Genomic DNA, 22,790 nt, shown 5'->3' on the forward strand with positions numbered 1-22,790 from the left:
CATTTGATCTGATAGTCTGTGGGAATTAGTAAAATTATGCGCAATACCCGCTACCCCCTGCCGAAATTCAAGCACTGTTTGTACAAACTGAGTGACTAGTTGTCTGTGCCAATTAACTGCATACCACAGATGTTGTTGATAGAGCTGAACTTGTTTCAAACCTGCAACATTTGTTTAAGCTTTGTCAAGTATTAGGCAGGGATTTGCTTATAGGCTAGCACATTCCAAATATCAACATGTTAGTTAAACGGCATAGTTTAAATGATCAAATAAAAATGAAATGGCTTGTTTTATTCCTGCTAATTAACACCTGTCTCTATCTTCCTTTTTGTCAACCCTCATTCCTTTTCTATATCCCTACCTCTTTTCTTCTATCTTTCTCTTTTCCATCCTCTCTCTATCCTTCTCTTCTCCCAGTTTAACCCCTCCCACACAGATGCTTCCGGCCGACCTGATTGGTGGGAGTGATGTGTGAACTAGGTACTCATTTCTTTACTGTCCCCAGCTGCACTAGGACACCTGCTTTCCAAATAAAAATCAATAGAATGTCACCGATATCTAGTATCAACTCTATTTGCTCAGTAAAATGTAAATATGACTTTGATTTAACTCTTTAATGCAAAATCTAAAATGATAGTAAATGTGAGATCACAATTGAACATATTATTAAAGAAAGGTTATTTCCAAGGAAATATCTTTTAATTTGAATGAATTGAAAGCAACCTGACAATCAAGCGTTACTTTTACCAAGTGTTTAAAAGATGTCAGACCGGTTGTATGTTGGTTGAATGAATGAGGAAATTATAGTAATATAACACCGTGTCCTAACTATGTTAAATGTAAAACTATAATAATAATAATCTATTAACGTTCTACTAAATATCTGATTTATAACATTTCTATTAATAATAATAATAAAGTACATTTAATTTAATGTAATGTTTATATAATTGTATTTTATTTCATTATTTCATGTTTGTTGTACGGTTTTGAGAAGCTGGGTTTTGGACCATTAAGATTTCACAATGGGCATGGTTACGCAGCAAGAAATAAAAACCAAGTCGGCATCAAAATATCTTGATGTTTGTCATGACCGTGGCTAGTTTGTAAGAGTCTGGCACGGCATGCGTAGAGCTGAGGGGGTTTTCGTGGACCCAGATGGCTTCTAGATACCAAGCAGATGTGATTGTCCTGGAGTTCAAGGCTGCTGAGGGATCATGGGCAGTGTGGGGAGGGATTCAGCCGTTGGTGGTGCGCTGACACGTCTAATCACTGTCATTAATAGGGAGGGTGCTGGCCCAAGGCCACAAGAAAAGTAAACAGAACTTGACGGTTACCAAAATCAACAATGTCCGCTAATAAAGCATACTACTGACCTTCACCAGTCAGTCGCTGTCTTTCTTCCGCTTCTGTTTTCCATCTCACCCATCCTATCTTCATCATCCTACTCCCCCCTCCAACTTCTTTCTTTTTTTCATCTCCCTAAACTTTATTATTCTTTGCTTCACCACAAATTTTTCAAATCCTCTATTGCTTGTGTCCATAAATGTAGATGTTTAATCACACATCATTGTTATATAAATTAGGGATGCACCGATATGAAAATTTTGGCCGATACCGATAACCGATTATTCTTTATTTTTGAAAGCCGATAACCGATATGTTGGCCGATAAATCTATATCCAAATTGTTATATACTTTTTGAGAGCCTGATTACAAAAAAGGTCTCATCATTAAAAGCCACATCCCAAACACTTCAACATAAGCAGCCTAGTTTGAACGGTGTACGTTTTAAAAATATTTTTACTCTCCCATTACCAAATTTAGTCATAAAAAAGTCTTACAAATAAATAAAATTATGCATAAATAATGCAAACAAGTCACTGGACATCATTACACGTGTAAAGAATCAAAATGAATGCGCCACAGATCAATAAAACGGAATAGCCTCTGCACGGACAATAATTAAATGATTTTAATTACTAAACCATATTGTTGATGAAAATAATAAGAGAAAAATACAAGTGGTTGTTGTTATTAATAATATATCAATGATTTTGAAAAAGTAACAAATTAATACCACTGTTTTAAATAGCAGCCGTTGAGCTGCGCGTGCTGAAGCTGAAGAGCTGAATGAACACGGTAAACTGAAGCGTTTTGCTGGCAGCTTATTTAACTCAAGGAAATGCATCCTGAGATTAATATTAATACAACATAAACATAATATTACAACTTATATATGTACAAAATGACGCAGTTATTGCATGCTATAGTCAGAATGTGTGATCCTGTTGTGGATGCGCTCTTCCCATAACAACGCGCTGAAACACGGCAACTAAACCCAAAGAATTCACAACGTTTTATTATAATAATGTTCTCATTAGAATGTTATATACACGACATTCCCAATCATAGTTATTAATGTTGTGCACTGCTGTTTGAGCTGCGTGCGCTGAGCTAAAGACGATCACCGGTAAACTGAAGCTCTCTTTTAACTTAACCAAACGCATTCTATATGAGATAAATCAGATATACATCAAATAAACACAATATTACAATGTACAATTGCACAAAAGGCTGCAAACGAACAGCGCGCATCTGAAGTGTCTCTGAAGGAAATAATGCATTATTTATCGGCTTTAAGATATCGGCCAAATTTTCTTATCAGGCCGATACCGATAACAGAAAAAATGAGCCGATATGGGCCGATACCGATATGGTGGCCGATATATCGTGCATCCCTAATATAAATGGTCGTTTGAGTCCAAAACCACACTGTAAAGTGTGAAATGTGAGTTTATAAACCGTTATTCGTTTGATAAATGGTCTCAAATCTGGATTTGTTTTAAGATTCCATTTCATTGCTTAATTTATTAGTTCATTCTGCCTTTGCCTCCATAAAATGAGTGTGAAGTACTCCATTTTGTTTAACAAAAAACTAATGAGATTTAAAAAAGGTAATTATATTGGTTTATGACTATATGGATTATTGTTTTATTTAAGTCATCAGATGAGCACTTTAATTTCATTATTCATTCATGAACAACATTGCTCTGTTTTTTTGTTGTTGTTTTTTGACCGCAGATGACCTGGCTGGCCAATTAGCGGAGCATGAGAGTGTACTGACAGCCAGAGCTGCAGTGTTCCTACCAGAGCGTGAGAGGGAGTGCAGGAGAGGAACAGAGCCAGAGGGAGAGGAGGAGGACGAGGCAGGGGAGCAAAGAGGAGGAATGGGTGTTGGTAAAAACACCACCTCCAAATCCATGGACTCCACCGCAGAGCCTAGCAAATATGAGGAGGAGAACAAACACAGTGCACACTTCTATCCCATCCCAGTGAGTGTGTGTTCGTCTGTGTGGAATGACGCTAATCATAGGGTCAGAAACAATGCCTTCTAGCCTGTCATCACAGTGACTCTACAGGACACTGTGGTCACGTGTACTTAAAGCAGGACAGTTTGGTGTGCAAATTGCTACTTCCAATAAGTGCCATTTAAAAGCTGGCTTTCTAGAATTTTCTATTTCAAGTATCTATAAGCTACTAGGAATGACAAACAACTTTGTTATAATCATGGTATACATAAGGTTTTATAATAATACATATTTAATACGGCAACGTTTCAAGTTGTAGTATAAAATTACATGAATTAATCTATTATGAACAGGCACAAATTAACAGAGAAGAATAATCTATTTATATATACAGTGCCTTGCAAAAGTATTAAATTTTTTTCACATTTTGTTATGTTGCTGCCTTATGTTAAACTGCTTTAAATTACTTTTTTCCCCACATCAATCTACACTCCATACACCATAATGGTAAAGCAAAAAACTGTTTTTTAACATCTTTGCAAATTTATTAAAAATAAAAAACTTAAATTATTCCATTGCATGAATACTCATACCCTTATCTGGGACAGTTGAAATTTAGCTCAGGAGCATTCATATTGCTTGTAGATGTAACTACACTTCAAATGAAGTTAACCTGTGGCAAATGCAATTGAATGGGTATGATTTGGAAAGGCACACACGTCTTAATAAAAGGTCTAACAGCTGATAATGCATATCAGAGCAAAAACAAAACCCTGAGGTCAAAAGAACTGCCTGTAGAGCTCAGAAACAGGTTTGCATCAAGCCACACATATGGGGAAGAGTTCAGGGAAATATTCTGCTTCATTGAAGGGTCACAGAAGCATGTAGATCTATTAGCCTTAATGGAAGACGTTTGAAACAACCAGGTCTCTTCCTAGAGCTGGCCTCCTGGCCAAACTGAGCAATTGATGGAGAAGGGCTTTGGTTAGAGTAGTGACCAAGAAGATGATGGTCATTCTAGTTGAGATCCATGATCATATGTGGAGACAGGAGAAACCTACAGAAGGACAAACATCGCTGCAACACTCCACCGATCTGGGCTTTATGGCGGTGTGGCCAAACTCGATTCTCTCCTCAGTGAAGACACATGAAAACACACTTGGAATTAGTAAAAAAGGATAGATTGAACCTAATCAAATGTTTCTGGAGAAACCTGAAAATGTGTGTCTGCCCCCATCCAACCTGACAGAGCTTGAGAGGTGAAGAGGCGAGGAGAAGAATGGCAGATAATTGCCAAATGATGATGAGTAAAGCTTGTTGCATCAAACAAAAAACTCTTGAGGCTGTAAAGGTGCTTCAGCTAAGTATTTAGTTAAGGGTATGAATGCTTATGCAATGTACTTATTTAAGTTTTTTTATTTTTAATACATTTACGAAGTTGTGACAATTCTGTTTTTGCTTTGTCAGTATGGTGTATGGAGTGTAGATTGATGTGGGGAAAAAAATAATTTAAAGCAGTTTAACATAAGCCAGCAACATAACAAAATGTGAAAAAAATAGCACTATACTTTCGCAAGGCACTGTAAATGTTATAAACATTACCATTAATAAATGCTTAAAATCGTTCTATCTAATTTGAACAAATAAAGTATTGTAAAACATTACTACTTTAATTATACAGTTTGTTTGTGTTTGTAACATGTAAGCACCTCATGTTCATATCTCACCACTGCAGGAAAGGTTTTTCTAAAAGTGAAACAAGCCAAACAACTTAAAATATGCAACTGCTGCTTTTTGGTAGTGTTTGTGTTGCTAAATATTCATATTAAAAAATGTATAAGCATGTCAAGAGGTTAGAGACATGCTGTTAGATATTATCTTTTAAAGTGTTTTTTCTTTATCAGTTAGTCCACTATGGTCTACTGTTTGTAACTTTATCTGTTCAGTCATTTAAGAAGAAGTGTCAAGACTCAAGTTTCCCTTAGTCATGCCCAACACTTCCTTAAATGCAACTACATAACGAACTGTGTCTTGTAACATTTATGTCTATTGTATCATTCTTTTAAATTGGTGATGAATTATTAGTGAAGTATGTTCTTTTCTAGGATTCTAATAGTCCTTTTGCGGAGTAATTTCTGTGTATAATTATTGAAAGACCCTTGTGCTGCCATATAAATCTTCTGTCTAGTATGATGTCATTAGAAACCACCAAAAACTTGTTTTGGTGAACTCTTCCCTACATGACATGAGTATAGTCACTTATTGTATCCGTATAAATGCCCTGGTGAACTTTAGTGGACTGACATGTTTTGCCAGTGTGGGGATGTAATATCATGAAATGTAAGGTAAAATTATGCGCTTGCCACTGGAACCCTGGCATTTGAATTTGGCAAATAGAACCAAATTAAAGCTTCTGGAAGCTTAACCCTTCCTGTGCCAAACTCACCTACATAATGTTTGATTGCTTACCAAGATGTCCACATCCACATTTATCCTTTGTCATGACAATAGAAGAGTTTGCAAGTAGTGTCACCTATTTTCTTTTTGTTACTTGGTAAATATGTGATGTTTGCACATTTCTGTGTATTTGACAGGTGGTTAATGGTGTCGTGCAGACCCCTGGAGATCAGGACGCAGAGGACACGCAGCTCATGGCCATTTACGCAAAAGACAGCCAGACTGAGGACAAAGTGAGTTTTTTGTGATGCTTTTGGTATAGAAATTACACATGTCACCTTTAAATCAAGGGACTGCTCGTACCAGTCATGCTTATCCGTGTTAAGCCCTGTTCTGTAATAACTCAGTCATTGTGACTAGGCACTTTTCCACCACAGAGGGAACAGGGATTTCGGAGGTCACATCAACCAGTGGAATTTCCTCAGGGTTTGCCTCTAATGCAACAGGCAACACTTTGGGATTCTTTCTCCGTCTGTCTCTATCTGGTTCTGTGTTCCCACTAATATGAAATGAGAATTATTTGTCTGGTAATTGAAAAATAACTGTTGCTTCTCAGAATAAAATTTTTAAAGACATAGACGAGACTTTCATGTCTGTACTGTATCCTTGCATTGTGTTTAAATTAATCAAATTGTTAAAACAAGTACGTATTTTCCATTACAACATCTTTAAGATGTAACAGAATAGCTCTTATAGTAATGTCTTCTGTCAATTTGGAAGATTAGAATGAAGTTTATTTAGAAGTTTGAGTTCATTTCAGGATAATTGCATAGAAGAACTGATTTCCTGCTGATGCGTTTGAATTGCCAGGAGTGTGTGTGTGTGTCTGTACTGATGCTGTTTATAGTGTACAGCTCTCACTAAACTTCTCTGTAATGGAGATTGGTTACCATAGGAACAGCCCAGAGCCTGAATCCCATGTGTTTTGTGTTTCCTCTCCCCTTCAGTGCTCCATATCAGAGACTGTGGACAGTGCAGACAGCATAGACGCCAGGAGAATGGACATGATATACACCATAGAGGACACACCACCTTGGTACCTGTGTGTGTTCCTAGGTTTACAGGTACAAACATATGCACAACCACATGTGGACATACTTACTTGAACATTCGAGTGTAGAGTGATGTGCCCCAGACATTTAAGATATTCATATACCACCTATGACTCAACTAAGGGTTTATAACAGTAACTGTAGATGTAGAATTTGCAGCAGTGACCCTCAAGTTTGAAGCAGTGGCTTTCAAATTTACAGTAATGAATCCTAGACTTTAAATCACTGACCCTCAACTTTCAGCAGTCAAACTAAACTTTGAAGCAGTGGTACTCAACTTTGAACAGTGGCCCTCAAATTTCACTGCTGTAAACTTTGACTTGGAAGCAGCAACACTCATCTTTACAGCATTGACTATGGAGATTGAAGCAGTGGCCCTTAACTTTACAGCAGTGAAATCTTGACTTGGAAGCAGGATACTCAACTTTACAGTAGTAACATTCAACTGGATTTTTTTTAGGCCTGCTCCCACCCACAACATTCATGTTTTGTCCCGCTCCCACCCGCAAAAGTCCGGATAAATTATTTTTTCAGTACATCCATGACATTTACATGGCATGTAAGTAAGTTCCGTCTCGCCTAGCCAGAATAGCATAAACGCTCCTCATAAAATATTAGTTATTAAAGCATCAACATTCACAAAACTGTTATTTTTAACAGAAAAGCAAGCATAGGCTGCTGCGTGCATGGTTTGGGCTTGGCATGGCAGAATGCGAGCAAAAAGCTATCACTAAAAAGCTGACATCTCAGTTCATCGCGATCTCACAAAGCTCTGTTATAACGCAATAAATATATGCACAATGAATCTTTCATAATGCCTGCACTTCGTGGGTTATAATAAGATTCATAAGCACGCAAATTTCAGCACTGCACAAGAACTCAGGGGTCTTGAGCGGTGAGTGGATTCTAACTTAAACACCATTGATTGGCAATAGCGTTCCAGAAATCAACAGATATGTCTGTGATTGGCTACATTGCTCAATGCTGCAAACACGTGTTATAAATTGAAACTCTGCCTATGTTTGCACCTGTTAATCATTTTTATTTTATATTAGTTGTTCTTGTTGCTTTTGTGCAATAAATGAATAACAATTTATTTGTTTTTTGATATTTCTATTTTGCGGAGTCCCTCAGATCATTTTATTCTCCTGCATCCCGCACACACACGAGTGTCTATCCGCCTGCACCCACACTCACCCATCAAGTCTTGTCCCGTGCCGCACTCTGTTGCTTTGGGTCCAGCGGGTCTCGCAGTAGTCCCGCGGGAGTGCAGGTCTCTAATTTGAGGTTCTCCTTTACAGAGATAACAGAGATAAAAAATACTGATATTTTTTCTTTGCACACCATTCTTCCTCAGCACTATCTTACCTGCTTTAGTGGAACTATCGCTGTGCCCTTCCTGCTTGCTGAAGCCATGTGTGTGGGATTTGACCAATGGGCAACCAGTCAGCTGATTGGCACCATTTTCTTTTGTGTGGGCATCACTTAGCTCTTTATTTATTTCCTTTTCCCTGTCTTTCTCCTTCTTCTTGCTGAAAGTGAAAGTAACCTAGATTTCGTTTTGATTTAAAATATTTGTTTCAGTTCTGTGAAGAGGAAGGGTGTTCCCAAGTTTTTTTTTCCACTGGCTACAAGACACAAGCACTTGTGTTCAAGGTGCTTTTAGCTACATTCTCTCCTCCAATTACATTTTTTGAAGGCCACTTTCCTGATATGGATCTATAGCTTTGAGATTTGTTTGAAAAGATTTCTTCTTTTTAATGACACTCAACCCTCTTAGATGCACAAAGCTGACCACATTTTATTATAAAAGAGAAAACGTAATTGAAACATTGAAGAGAACATGACAGCTTTTTTGTCGTGTAAGAGCTGCTTTTGTTGGTACAAAATCTAAGTATCAGTTGTTCGTGTAACAGGTCTGGACTGGATAAAATGGGTCAGTTCAGTTTAAGGTGTGGTCATCTGTGGATCTTTGTGATTGAGGTTCTTTAATCACTCAGCGATGAAGGCCTTCAGCTCTTTATAGTGCTACAAAAGGTGTTTTTTTTTTAAATAAAAGTGGCTAACACATTTGTTACAAAAAAAGTATTTCAAATAAATTTTGTTCTTTTGAACTTTCTAGTCATCACAGAATTTTAAAATAATGTATGATGGTTTCCACAAAAATATTAAGCAGCACAGCTGTTATCAACATCAATAAAGAATTGGTTTTTGAACAGCAAATCAGCACATTAGAATGATTTCTGAAGGATCTTGTGACACTGAAGACTGGAGTAATGATGCTGAAAATTCAGCTTCATCATCGCATTTTAAAATATTAGAATAGAAAACAGTGTTTTAAATTGTTATAAATAAATTCAGCCTTGGTGAATACAAGATGTCTTTCCAAAAACCTCTTATCTGCCCCAAATTTTAAACGGTAGTGTAAATATTCAACAAAAACATGATACACTAAATGTGCTAAAACTTTTTTTTTTTTGATATTTACATATAATTTGCAAACCATTAAACACAGGGTGGATCAGTCACCAATCTGGTGACCAGTGGCTCCATGACCCTTATGTCGCCTCACCTCTGCTTTGAATAAGGATCAAGTGCATTTGATAAAACAAACGAGTACATTCTGATCCCTTTAAAAAAATAAAATAATTAGTGCGTCAATGTCTTATCTACAGTCCTTGGGTCTGTTTATACCCATACAACCATATAAACATCATCAATCACAGCAACTCAGGAAACTGTTATTTCCTCCGTAAGCTTCCACTGTTAATGTTTTGCTGCTGCACTTCGCTTAAATGTAGTTAATGTCACAACATTGTTTGATATGACGTAAAACCCCCAATAGGGAAGCAAGTGGCAGTGATGTCTTATGTGGAGTAGATTGCGGGAGGAGGTGGAGGAGGCTGAGTATCTGTGGAGGTCTGATCCTTTAGGCTGTTCATGTCATAAAGACATTTAGCCTTTGTCTGTTCTGTGTCTGGCACTCATTGTTCTTTTGTGGCCACTTTGCCCCTTGTATAAGAGGCCCATCTGATGTCTGTACTGCTCATGTGATCCCTCCGTTTAGACATCACTTACTCGTGGCACATGCTGTCTCCAGGGAAACCCGAGTGAGTGACCGAAAATAGAGGAAATGAGAAGAAGATAAGAGTGGGAAGAATCGGGTGAATGTTGCCGTTAGACCTTTGTGCTGAGTCATTAAGATGCTTGTTACATCTGACTGAACATTTTTCCACTGAGTAGAGGATAAAGAACTGATGTTTTGACCTTAAGCATTCTCTTTATCTGGACACACATAAGGCAAACCCTTGAAATTTGATCTGTGCTCTTCTGTTGTAGTTATGTAAAACATGGTATTTTTGATGTTACTGTGTTTATTGTCATTGCTGGGTCATGACGACCCTCCAATTTATGGTAACACTTTACTTGAAGGGGTGTGCATAAGACTGACATGACACCTTCATAATCATGACATGACACATGTCATGAATATGAAGGAGGTTTTATGCATGTTTATGACAACTGTCATTAAGTGTCATTCGCTCAGTTATGTCATTTTTAATGCAAATATGACATTATTTGACCTAACCCTACCCCTACCCTTACCCCTAACCATAGCCCATAACAAAGACATCTCAAGCAATGTCATCTTTGCATTAGAAATTACATAACCGAGTGAATGACACTTAATGACAGTTGTCATAAACATGCATAAAAAACCTTCATATTCATGACATGTCATGTCATGATTATGTAGGTGTCATGTCATGATTATGAAGGTGTCATGTCAGTCTTATGCACACCCCTTCAAGTAAAGTGTAACCCAATTTATTAGCATCAAGTGTTCTTAAGCAACAATAAAGGGGAAAAAAATGAGAGTGAGTTTGAAAATCAATGGCCTTTTATAATTATAATTGAATGTGGCAGCAGTCTTTACTAACAGACTTTAGAGCCAACATCAGTGAGAATATGAGTAGTGTGTGTGGAGACATCTAGTGGTTAGAGCTGAGGTGCCCAAACCTTTTGATATGAAATTAAATGTTGCCTTATATCCAACTATATTACTATAAAAAAAAAAAATATATATATATAGTTCATTTAACATGCTCTTAATTAAAGACAACTATCATATTTTAGAGTTTATGTATTTGTACAACAACAGAAATACCAGATATCCATATCAGCTTAGATTTTTTTAGGCATTTGAACATGGAGGGGCTTTAGAGTCAAAAAGGTTGAGAACGCCTGCCTTAAACCACATGTAAATCGTTGTTACATGTCAGTCAGATGGTCTCTTTTTGGACAAAATAGGCTGCAATAAGGACCTGATCTTGCATTGTTTAGTCAAAGGTCTGATTACCTAAGACTATATAGATGTCAGTGTTCATGTCAATTGTTCTTTATTTGTAATTATAATTGAGTGATTTACAGACACTAGACAGAATGATTTGATCACTGACTCATGATGTGGTTAAGAGCTCCTCTTGGTGACCATTACCTGTCTTGGAGGATAGATGTTTCCAAGGAGCATGAGTGTTGTGGGTAATTGTGTGTGTGTGTTAGTACAAGCTGTTCTTGTGAATGTGTGTGTTTTGCCTCCAGGCTTCCATTGTTCCAGGCTAGTGCTTTTGCTTTTCTAGCCCCAGCAAGAGCCATCCTTTCACTGGATAAGTGGAAATGTAACGCGACAGGTACATGTCACACACACACACACACACACACACCTGTGTACCCTCTCAGTCACGCTTAAGACCGCTAATCTGATCGTCTTGTTTCTCTGCAGCTGTTCCTCTGTTAAATGCCACAGAGCTGCCACACACAGAAGACATCTGGTACCCCAGGATACGAGAGGTGTGTTGAAACGAACAGAACAGACATATTTAATGAGGAACGTTAATGTAAAAATCGATAAAGGAGCTGATGGTGAGAAGCTAATGAAATAAAATGAGGTGACAAGTTTAGGCAGACTGGTTTTAAAGGCTCTGAATTATTATAAAAAGATCTATAGAACCACGATCAATGTAAATGTTAATAAAAAATGGGGTAGTTAACAAATCCTCTTTACATCAATATTTAATTAATGAATGAATGAAGGATGCGTTTATATTTAATGTTACAATGGATTATATTTAATGTTACAATGGATTTTATTTAATGTTACAATGGATTAAATACATAATTGTCTCCATAATAAAAATTTGTATAGTTAATTAAAATCTTGAAATGTGATTAAAATGTATTAAAAGTACAATAAAGCATGTAGTGACTCGGGTAATATGAGCTATTAAAAACTGCATTTAAGAATTCATGTCATCCAAATAACAATATGCATAAATGTTTATTTAGTGCGCTAAAATCAGTGTAAAAACAAATTAGGAAATGATAAATATACTGTAAAGATAAGTGAAAACTAAATACAGCAGTGTGGATAAAAAAGATTGAAAAAGAAAAAAACGTGTGTGTATATGTATATATATATATATATATATATATATATATACACACACAGTAAATGAGTAGTTGTTATACATAAGTATATAATAATGTATATGTAATATGCGATTAAGTGAAACAACTATAATGTACAAATTGAAGCAGTAATAACTATAGACACAGAGCTCCTTTTTTGCACACGCTCACTTTGTGTGTGTCACAACACTGAAGGAGATGACTGAGAACAGACAGGTAATGTTCAGGCTTTTATTCCGTCAGTACAGGGCAGGGCCGTCCTTAGGGGGGGGCAACTGATGTGTCCGCACTAGGCCCCACGCTTGAGGGGGCCCCCCCAGCAAACGGACAGAGAGGGGGCCCCGCTCCCTACCTTGCACTGGGCCCCGCATCAGCTAAGGACGTCCCTGGTACAGGGGATATATTGGAGGACTTAACTTGGTCTTAAGTCTTCTCCAAGTCTTGTGGGTTTGAAATGAGAGTGAATAAATGATGAAAGAATTTTCATTTTTGAATGAACTATTCCTTTATCTGTCTTTTAAGATACTTTTGCATAAACGGATTTGACATTGATTTTGGTGTGGCAGACAAAGACAAAGCAACTTGAGCTAAATTAGATTAAACAGAACATTACGCTGTCTGGAGGCCTTTGTCAATGACACTTTTCAACCTTTGATTGCTTTTAACCTTTAACTGCTTTTTGCAGATCCATCCTTTTTCTTCTTCTTTTCTTATTTTAGTTTATTTATATGATGATCAGATTTAAGCACTTCAAAACTTTAAACTTCTTTCTCCCTCTCTGTTTTTCTCCTGTCTCTGTAGATCCAGGGTGCTATAATCGTCTCGTCTCTAATAGAGGTGATCATAGGGGCCTTGGGTTTGCCAGGTGTCCTGTTGAAGTACATCGGCCCGCTCACCATCACCCCTACTGTCACTCTCATTGGGCTCTCGGGCTTCCAGGCGGCTGGAGAGAGAGCAGGCAAACACTGGGGCATTGCCATGCTGTGAGTACAGTTCACACACAGACATGATGGCTGTGTAAATAACCGAACTGTAGCTCAGTGGATGCAGTGTATAAACTCTCTCCCCTCTATTCAACAGAACCATATTCCTGGTGCTGCTGTTCTCTCAGTATGCGCGTAACATCCAGTTGCCGCTCCCAATCTACAAATCCAAAAAAGGCTGGACGTCTTATCGCCTGCAGCTGTTCAAGATGTTCCCAGTGAGTTTGTCCACATTAATCCAAGACAAACACGACTGTTTACATCTGTTCAGTCAGTGATGGAGGGAATTAAAACAGAATAAGGAAGCACATAAAGATGTAGAAAATGATTATTATGTTATATTATATTATATAGAATTATTATATTATTTTTATTTTATGGTGTTATTTATATATATATATATATATATGCATACAGTGATGTGAAAAAGTGTTGGCCCCCTTCCAGTTTTTTTAATATTTTGCATATTTGTCACACTTAAAAGATTCAGATCATCAAGCAAATTTTAATATTACACAAAGATAATGCAAGTAAATACAAAATGCAGTTTTTAAATGATTATTTATTTTATTAAGGGAAAAAAGCTGTCCAAACTTGCCTGGCCCTATGTGAAAAAAGTAATTGCCCCCTAAATCTAATAACTGGTTGTGCCACGGTTTGCAGCAACAACTGCAATCAAGTGTTATTGAAAAAATTATACATTTACTTATTTACTTGCTTTCTTGCTTGCTTACTTATGCTGTTGCCAAAGTTGTGATAGAAAATATGAGAACAATTATTTAAAAAAAATGTTTAAACACCAGAATTTCATAGCAGATGAAATCGGAATATGTTTTTCTTTTGTATTTTGTTTTTAACATTCAAGTGATCATCTCTGATAAATTGCAAATGTTTCTTTTTAAATCTATTGGCAGGTGTGTTGTGTCTATGTGTTGTTCCATATCTCAATAATCAGTGTATTGCGTTTTTCATTTCAAAAATGATCCACATTCTCATAAAGGAATTATCAGCAGTTTAGCAGTCTGGTGTCTCCAGCTCCCAGGAGCGTGAGGTGGCATTTTCAGAGTTTTGGCACAGCTCTTAATCTGCCGGTAGCTCTGATGACAGCCGTAATTACCATGCTGTTTCAGAGATGAGGTCATTTTGGCCTGTGTTTTTAAATGGAAGCACAGCAGACAATGACATGGCAATGAAAGTGAGTGTGGGTGGCAGATAGAGGCAAGCCAAAATACACAGATTGATCCTTGATGATGAATCGTGAGGGAGTTTCAGCATGCAGTGTTGTCTGCTTGGTTGAAGGCTAGTGAAGGAGTTTGGATAACATGTCTGACTTTGTGTTCAGCAGTCTGGGTAACTTATCAGAATTTAGAATGAGAAGAGTTTCTTTTTTTAAGTAGCTGGGTTTATCTCTTTTTCTTTCTCTGTAGATCATCATGGCTATCCTTGTGTCATGGTTTCTGTGTTTCATCTTCACGGTGACTGATGTGTTTCCTCCTGAGAAGGACAAATATGGGTTCTACGCCCGAACAGATGCCCGACAGGGCATCCTGGCAGCCGCCCCCTGGTTTAAGATACCCTACCCCTGTGAGTGTTGGTGTGTGTGTGTGTGTGTGTGTGTGTGTTGCTCTCTCAGAAAACCTAGTGAACTGCCCATGTTTCTGTTTTTTTTTTTTAAGTACTTATGGAAATAATATATTTTTTAAGTGTGAACTGAATGTAATGCTTTAGGAGGCTTATTTGCATGTTAATTGCAATTAAATGGAAAAAAGTTACATTTAATAATTTACATTTATATTAAATGTAACTAGCTTAACTTTAGAGTGTTTTTGACCCACCAAAGACTTGAGTACATTTATATATGTAATTTCATATTTACTCCAATTGTTTTTGAAATATGGTAAAGTGTGCTGACAAGCATTTATGGCAAACTAAAATATACCTTAATGTGTTCTATTAAAACTTCTATGTTGTTTTTTTAAATAATATTTTAATTACACATTTGTAATATATTTGTAGTTATAGTGTATTAACTTTAAATGTAACATCTATACATCAAAATAAGTTTTAAAGGCACGACAAAAGATTATTATGACACAATGATTTAAACTGTACTTTATAGTTGAACTTTTAATTCAAGTTAAGTGTGTTATGAAATATAGCCGTGTTGGTATGTTGTTCCACTTAGGTCACATGTGAGATTCCATGACATTTAGGAGGCTTATAAGCAGATCACTATGTTATATAATAGATGAACTACATCAGTTCTTACATTTAAACTGATAATTACAGTGAGACAGTGAGAACTAAATTGTGTAGTGAATATAATGTATTCAATAAACCTTCATGTGGTGGGAATTGTTAAATGCTAAACCTGATAAGATTATACATAATGCTTTGTTTGAATGGTTATGTGTTCTAGTCCAGTGGGGGTTGCCCACAGTGACCGCAGTTTTTCAATTCATCAATAACTCCTGGAATATCACTGTTTCTCCAAAAGCATTAAGCAGCACAATTATTTTCAACATTGTTAATAATAATAAATATTTCTTGAGCAGCAAATCAGTAATATTAGAATGACCATGTGACATCAAAGGCTGGAGAAATGGCTGCTGAAAGTTCAGATTTACTATCACAGGAATTAATATATATATATATATATATATATATATATATATATATATATGTGTGTGTGTGTGTGTGTGTGTGTGTGTTATATAAATAGAAAACTGTTATTTCAAATTGATAATATTTCATAATATTACTATATAATATTCACTGTTTTCAATCAAATAAATGCAGCCTTGGTGAGCATAAAAGACTTCTTTCAAAAACATAAAAAAAATCTTACTGACTACAAACTTTGTAATTATAGTGTATATTTCAGCTGACTTTTTAGGTTTTGTGTCTCACTTGTTACTGTATATTACAGTGTAAATAGCAATGTTTGTGGTGTCAATGTGTGCTAGTCATGTAATGCACTTGATGCAGGAGGTATTCTCTGATTGGTCGTTTCTTCTCTCTGTGTGTTTTATTGTGTAGGTGGGGAGCAGGCGAGTAATTCAGTATGGCGCGGCACTGATGCTATTACTAGGAATGGTGGGTAAATTCAGCGCTCTCTTCGCATCATTGCCGGACCCAGTTCTGGGGGCGCTGTTCTGCACTCTATTCGGCATGATCACCGCTGTTGGCCTTTCCAATCTGCAATTTGTGGATCTCAACTCATCCCGCAATCTGTTTGTACTTGGCTTCTCCATCTTCTTTGGCCTGGTCCTGCCCAGCTACCTCAAAGGAAACCCTCTAGTCACTGGTAGATACACAAACATGTGTATACTCACCACATGGGAAATGATGATTGCTTCTTGAGGAGCCAGTGAGGAACCATATTCTTTTCTTCTTTTGTAGGTATAGTGCAGATAGATCAGGTGCTGAACGTTCTGCTTACGACTGCGATGTTTGTAGGAGGTTCTGTGGCTTTTGTGCTGGATAATACTATTCCTGGTAGGTGCAAATCTCATAATACACTCATAAAACACTATTTGTCTGAAAAATCAGGAGATGGAGAACTGCTATTTTCAATCCAATTAAACCTTTGGTGAAAATTCATGTCACTTGGTAGCTACCTGGTAGCTGTCATCCTTCAAAATAACCAAACTAGTTTGTGTATAATTTGCAGTTGCAAAAATGAATCTTGTTTTTAATTCATGTAATTTTAATTTATGTAGTAATAACATGGGAATAGCACGTGCATTTTTTTTGTACTGTTGTATGATAAAGAGATTTTGTGCTGTTTTAATCACCATTTGATGTTGAAATTATAACATTAAGAATTTATAGCACTATATAAATTAGGGCTGTACACATTTGGCCAAAAAGTGATTATATATTAATATGACTAATAATGACAATAATATTATTATAGCAATCAAGCTTTTATTTTGGCAGAAAACTGCTGTAAGCCCTTAAAACTTCTCTTCGGTTGACAACAGCCGGTTTATTAGGGCTTCTCATTAAAAGTTTGGGAAGATGGGTGGCATGTGTTGCGTTATCAAAAGTGACCCAAAGCAGATGCAGAGATGAAGTTGATGTGGAGCAGCATTTACAACAAACCAAACAAAAAACACCTGATCTTCTCATGTGTATAAATCTACAGAGAAATCGAGAAATTATTCTGCATCGATTCTGAGATTTTCTGAAGGCATCACGATTCTCTCTTGAATCGATTCTGAGCTTAGTTTTTAACAGCAGATGGCACTGCATGCTTTAGAAATAGCCGTATTCTGCTTGCTTCCAGTTCCTTACACACGCACCATTTGAACCTAAAATAATAGGGATGTAACAATTAACCGCAAGCCGGTTGAAAATCGATTTAAATATGTGACTATTTAAATCGGCTGAGATGCTAAACAAATCGCAATTCATTTAGCGGTAGGAGTTTATATGAATGTATGTCTGAGGGGAACTTACTGTCTTTAGAAAAGTTTAGATGGTATTTTTTCTTTTCCTCTTGCCTCTGTATAATGCATATTAAAGTTCATATGTGCAGCGCTGCTTTGTTTACAGCGGAAACCAGGAAACACTTAAAGCGCCACCTGCTGGCAGAGAGTGAATCTGCGTCTCGTTCAGCTCGTCTGCTGTTTCTGTTTCATGCAGATATTTTTATATATAGTTTCACAAAACTGAAGTCAACACATTCTGTTTTTGCTTCAAATTTCGAAATTATACAATGTAATTTAGATTAAAAACTGCTCATGTTACATGTATTCAGCATATTTGTTTGGATCATGATTAAAATGCAGTGGTTGCCTCTAATTTTAATTGGAAAGAGCACAGACAAAGCCTTAGTTTGTTTATATGAAGAGATTTCTTTTATTTGTGTTATTTATTTGATTTGGAGCTTGTTTTAAAATTTCAATTTAGTTTTGTTATTTACATTTACATTATATTTAAATTTTGTCATTTAGCAGACGCTTTTATCCAAAGCGACTAACAAATGAGGACAATAGAAGCAGTCAGAACCAACTAAAGAGCAATAATATGCAAGTGCTATATTAGTATATTATTATAGTGTTATATTTCAATTTCACAAAGAAATGTGCAGCATTTTGTCCAAGCAATGATAAAAGGACACATTTAATTTATAATTTGTAATGTCTAATTTTGTAAAAAAAAAAAAGAAAAAACGTGAATCAAATCGAATCGTGAAATCAAAATCGTGAATCGAATCGAATCGTGATTTGAGTGAATCGTTACATCCCTATAAAATAATCGTTCATAAAGTTCGAAAAGGTTGACGCAAATTACAAGGATGTTCACAGTGGGCTGCGTTTACATTAATCTTGCAGCATAAAAGCAGATGTGCAAGTACATTTAACCACTTGCATTACTCCGCCAAACGCACAAGCGCTCTTCTTCGTGGACATTTGAGTGTTCGGTTAAAAACTAGCCTAGAGCGCCATCTGCTGTTAAAAACTAAGCTCAGGATCGATTCGAGAGAGAATCACGATGCATTCCGAAAATCTCAGAATCGATAAACTAATCGCGATGCATCGATTTATTTTCCCAGCCCTAATTTTTGGTGCATTCCCTGCTTCTCTCTCATTAACTCTTTATTTTCTGTTCCAGGCACCCCGGAGGAAAGGGGCATACACAAGATGAATCGTGGAAACAGCTTATCTAAACGGAACAGAATGGAGTCTTACGACCTTCCGTTTGGTATGGACTTCCTGCGGCGCCATCGCATTTTCCAGTACCTCCCAATCAGCCCCACATTCGCTGGCTACCAGTGGAGCGTCCTCACCCACAGCTGCCATGAGCGCCACAACAGGAGAGAGAACGACATGCCTACAAAGCCAGAACTGGGAGAAAGTGGGGTATAGTGTTTAGCACCGGTAGGTTTTTAGATGGTAGTCACAATGCTCCATTCCACCCAGTCAGTGAAATCCGCAGTCCAGTCCTTTACTAAACAGCCAGCTATAAACTCTTTTCATCCCACAATCCTTTAAAAACTCTGTATCCTTTCTGATTGACTCATCAAGTTTGTCATCGATGCTAAAGTTGGTTTCTAGCTGTGAAAACGGCTTCTAAAAACTTTGACGGCGCACTTTTGGCACTGATCTGAAAGTGTCTCCATGACAACAGCGAGTGGATGCAATGCAGGTTGTACTCGTTCATCTCTCTCTGTGTGGGAGGACATGTGAACAGAGACTGAAAAATCACTTTATATAATCTACTGAATTTCCAATATCAGAGTTCCCTGTTTTTGGCCTGCACTGCTCCATCTGCACAAAGCATCCTTATGTAGTTAATTGGATGTTTGAATTTAAACGACGTACTAATGAGTGCTATCACACACTTTCACATTCACAACAGACATTATGCATGGTGCAGTTCCAGATCCCGTTAAAGCAAGAGGATTGTTTAAGGTTTACATAGTGATGCAAGGTTATTGTGCTTAATGGCTGAATTGCATTGCTTGAATTAACGCACAAAATGTAGTTTGCTTGTTCCTAATTTAACTTCTAGAGTCTTGCTTCCAAATCATTAGTTAGCTGCTATTTCGATTTAAAAGCTCATATCGAAAGGGGTGTTTCTTATTAAATACTGTTATTTGCCACCTTGAAATTGTAGTGATTGCACATTTTGGAGGCAGATAGCTTATGCAGTAGGTAAAATTATACGAAAAACGAATGTACTATCAGTGCATGGTTTGCAAAAGAAGGAAGACTGGAAGGGAAAAACTTGAGAATTGTTGCACTCAGGCAGTCCCATTGAAAGACGTGGGGAAACATTTTCTTTTGGTCAAAATCGATTGAGCCCTCCTTTGGGCGCCACATTTTTGGTCTGTCTATTGTTTGATATAGGTGACACCTCCTCACTGCTGTTCAAGTGAATGTGGTTTATAGTGTAGATTCCCACAAGCACTGCAGATGGGGTTTGTTTTTGAACACAGAGAGGGTGGGCGGCATTTAGTGGGCATTTATTGACAGGTTCTCCAACTGTACAAATCCTATTATACTGTATTATCACAATCAATTTCTAATCCTTAGTATTTAGTTGTAACTATAAGTTGACATGTCTCATCTTTACAGACATTTTATGATCTGTACAGTAACAACATGTACAATACAAAGCATTTTTTTCCGTTTTTGTTATAGCATTGAAACCAATATTTGACTATTGGACACTCTAATGTCATGGAATGGTGACTTCAGTGGCCCTCTTGATTTAATCGTGTGCAGTTGTGCTTTAACCTCTGTGATAATCTCACTTAGAGCTCCATCTGATGGTTGTATCTTTATTTGAGGCTCATAGTGTATCCACTTCAGATTCAGAGTGTCTTTTGTTGACTTGTAATTTATTTATTTATATGTACTATATCTACTATCCTTTGCTGCCTGTAAGCAGGAAATGGGAGATGCAGCTCTCCACTCTAAGGTTTGATTTGAAATGCTGAAGGTGTGTGTGTGGTGTGTGTTGCAGCTGAGAAATTGCAGTTTTATATTACCACAGTCTTGACATTTACAACATAACTGGTGCTTCCTCGGTGAGTCATTCCAACTAACATGTTTGAGATGTTTTTTTTTTCTCTTTCTAGCTGACCTGTAATACAGCTTGATGTTGGTTTGCTGGATTTGTGTTGTATTAGTCTTTAACCGAAAACCCTAATTATGCAAGGACCATTTCACTTGGTAACACAATGTTACAACTGTTACTTTGTTTTCAGCCTTATTTACACATTAAAAAAAAAAAAAACTTCTGTGCATTATAGCAGGAAAGTACACATGGCAGAGTGTTTTTAATGTGTTTGAGAATGTTTAAGTGACAGTGTTTGGGACCTAAAAGCCAGATCTGAGTTGTGTATACAAGGCAATACTAATTTACTTACTGCTTCATCAACACTTGGAAAAGTGTGCTGCAGTAATTGAGTAGAATAAGATCTATAATAACTGAGTGTCAAAACACAAATTATGTCGTAAAGAATTCATTACTATAACACTTTGTGTTCTTAAAATAATCTTATTGTAAAACATTCAGCACTCTAAAGTGTGGTATAATGATCGTCTAAGAATCCAAAGTAAATGCAACTGAGAAAGTGTGCAGTTTGCCACTAAATCTTCTCCCATTCACACCGATAGTGCTTGCAGTGGTGTCAGTCCTCACCTCCTTAAACTTTTATCCTTAAATAGTTTGTTGAAATGCTATCTGAAACTTATGAAGACCTTTCACATCCTGTGGTGTTTAATTGTCTGTCAGTCATGAAGGTTTCTATGGCAGTGACATGCATAAATATTTGTCAAGTGATGGGGGTTACTGGGGGAAAAAAATAGCAAAAGTTGATTTATTGATGCTAAATATAGTTTTTGATATGAGAACATTTTGGAAATACACGCTCTTGTGCTAAATTTCAGTATCCGCTGAGATGTAAAGTTTGTGATGGGTCTTGATAACATGGTGGCATGTGATTCAAAGAAAAACAACCCTTCAGTTATTTTGAAGGGGATATATCTGAAGGATATACTTAGTTTCTCTGAATTGTAATAGGTTTTATTGTTTTTTTTTACACATCATTTTGTGTTTTTACAGACAAGATGTTGGGAAAAAATGCTTCTCTTAAATCATCATGCTGCAAAGCGCACCAATTTGTTACATTTTTATTTGAGTAAAACAAATTCTCTTTTTTGCTGTCTTTTTTTTTTTTTTTAATCTGCAGTTTGATTGAATATTTTTGTTAACTAGACTGTTTTCATATTGTATTTTTCTAACATTACTTCCTGTTCATGTTAAAAGTAGTACAAAAAAATAGATAGAGGTGCAATGCATTGAAACTATTATAAATGTATGAATATATATATTGAGGGCAGAATGTGCTATATTCTTGGACCAGCCATTGCAGCTCCTGTAAGTAGAAACAGCAGAAATTGTTTTGTTCCATGTCCCAAAAGATATTTAATAAGATGTTTCTGAGCAAAACATAATGTCTTTTGTCTTTTTGTATGTGTGTGTTTGTGTGTGTATCTAAGTTCCCCCAATTAAACAGTATATATCAGGTATTTAAAAAGGAAATATTATAATATAATAATTATAACTTATTATTATAAATAATAAATAACATTTTTTGAATAATTATTTTAATGATTATTCAAACAAATCAAATTACATTGTCTATTCCTGCATCCTTTCGCATTTTCAAGTGAACAAAAATACTTTCTGAATTATAGTCTAGTTTCTATGCAAGGTGACAATAAAATATTGGTCTCTTTTCTATCTGATCTGGACAACTCATCAAGTATATCAGGTTACACATATCTGTTCTTCACCTCTGCTTCTCTCCCATCAACCCTGTGGGTGCGTGCGCGTGTGTGTGTGTGTGTGTGTGTGTGTGCGCGTGTTTGGACCGTAACCATCTGAGTTAACATGATTAAGCGCACACAACTCAACCAGACTCAGTTAATAGATGCAGTCATAGGGGATGCAGAGAGAAGAAAGTGAAGAGATGCTGTCAACAGCAGGTCAATTCT

At 36.6% G+C, this 22,790-nt stretch overlaps 1 pseudogene; it reads left to right on the plus strand.

The window, feature by feature from the left end:
- The window catches only part of LOC107566012 (solute carrier family 23 member 2-like), a 33,099-nt pseudogene extending 11,514 nt beyond the window's left edge, over positions 1–21,585 (plus strand).
- Positions 21,586–22,790: the final 1,205 nt, after the last annotated feature.

The sequence above is a fragment of the Sinocyclocheilus grahami genome, unplaced genomic scaffold (genome assembly GCF_001515645.1).
Source record: "Sinocyclocheilus grahami isolate Dianchi unplaced genomic scaffold, SAMN03320097.WGS_v1.1 scaffold1041.1, whole genome shotgun sequence".
NCBI lineage: Eukaryota > Metazoa > Chordata > Actinopteri > Cypriniformes > Cyprinidae > Sinocyclocheilus > Sinocyclocheilus grahami.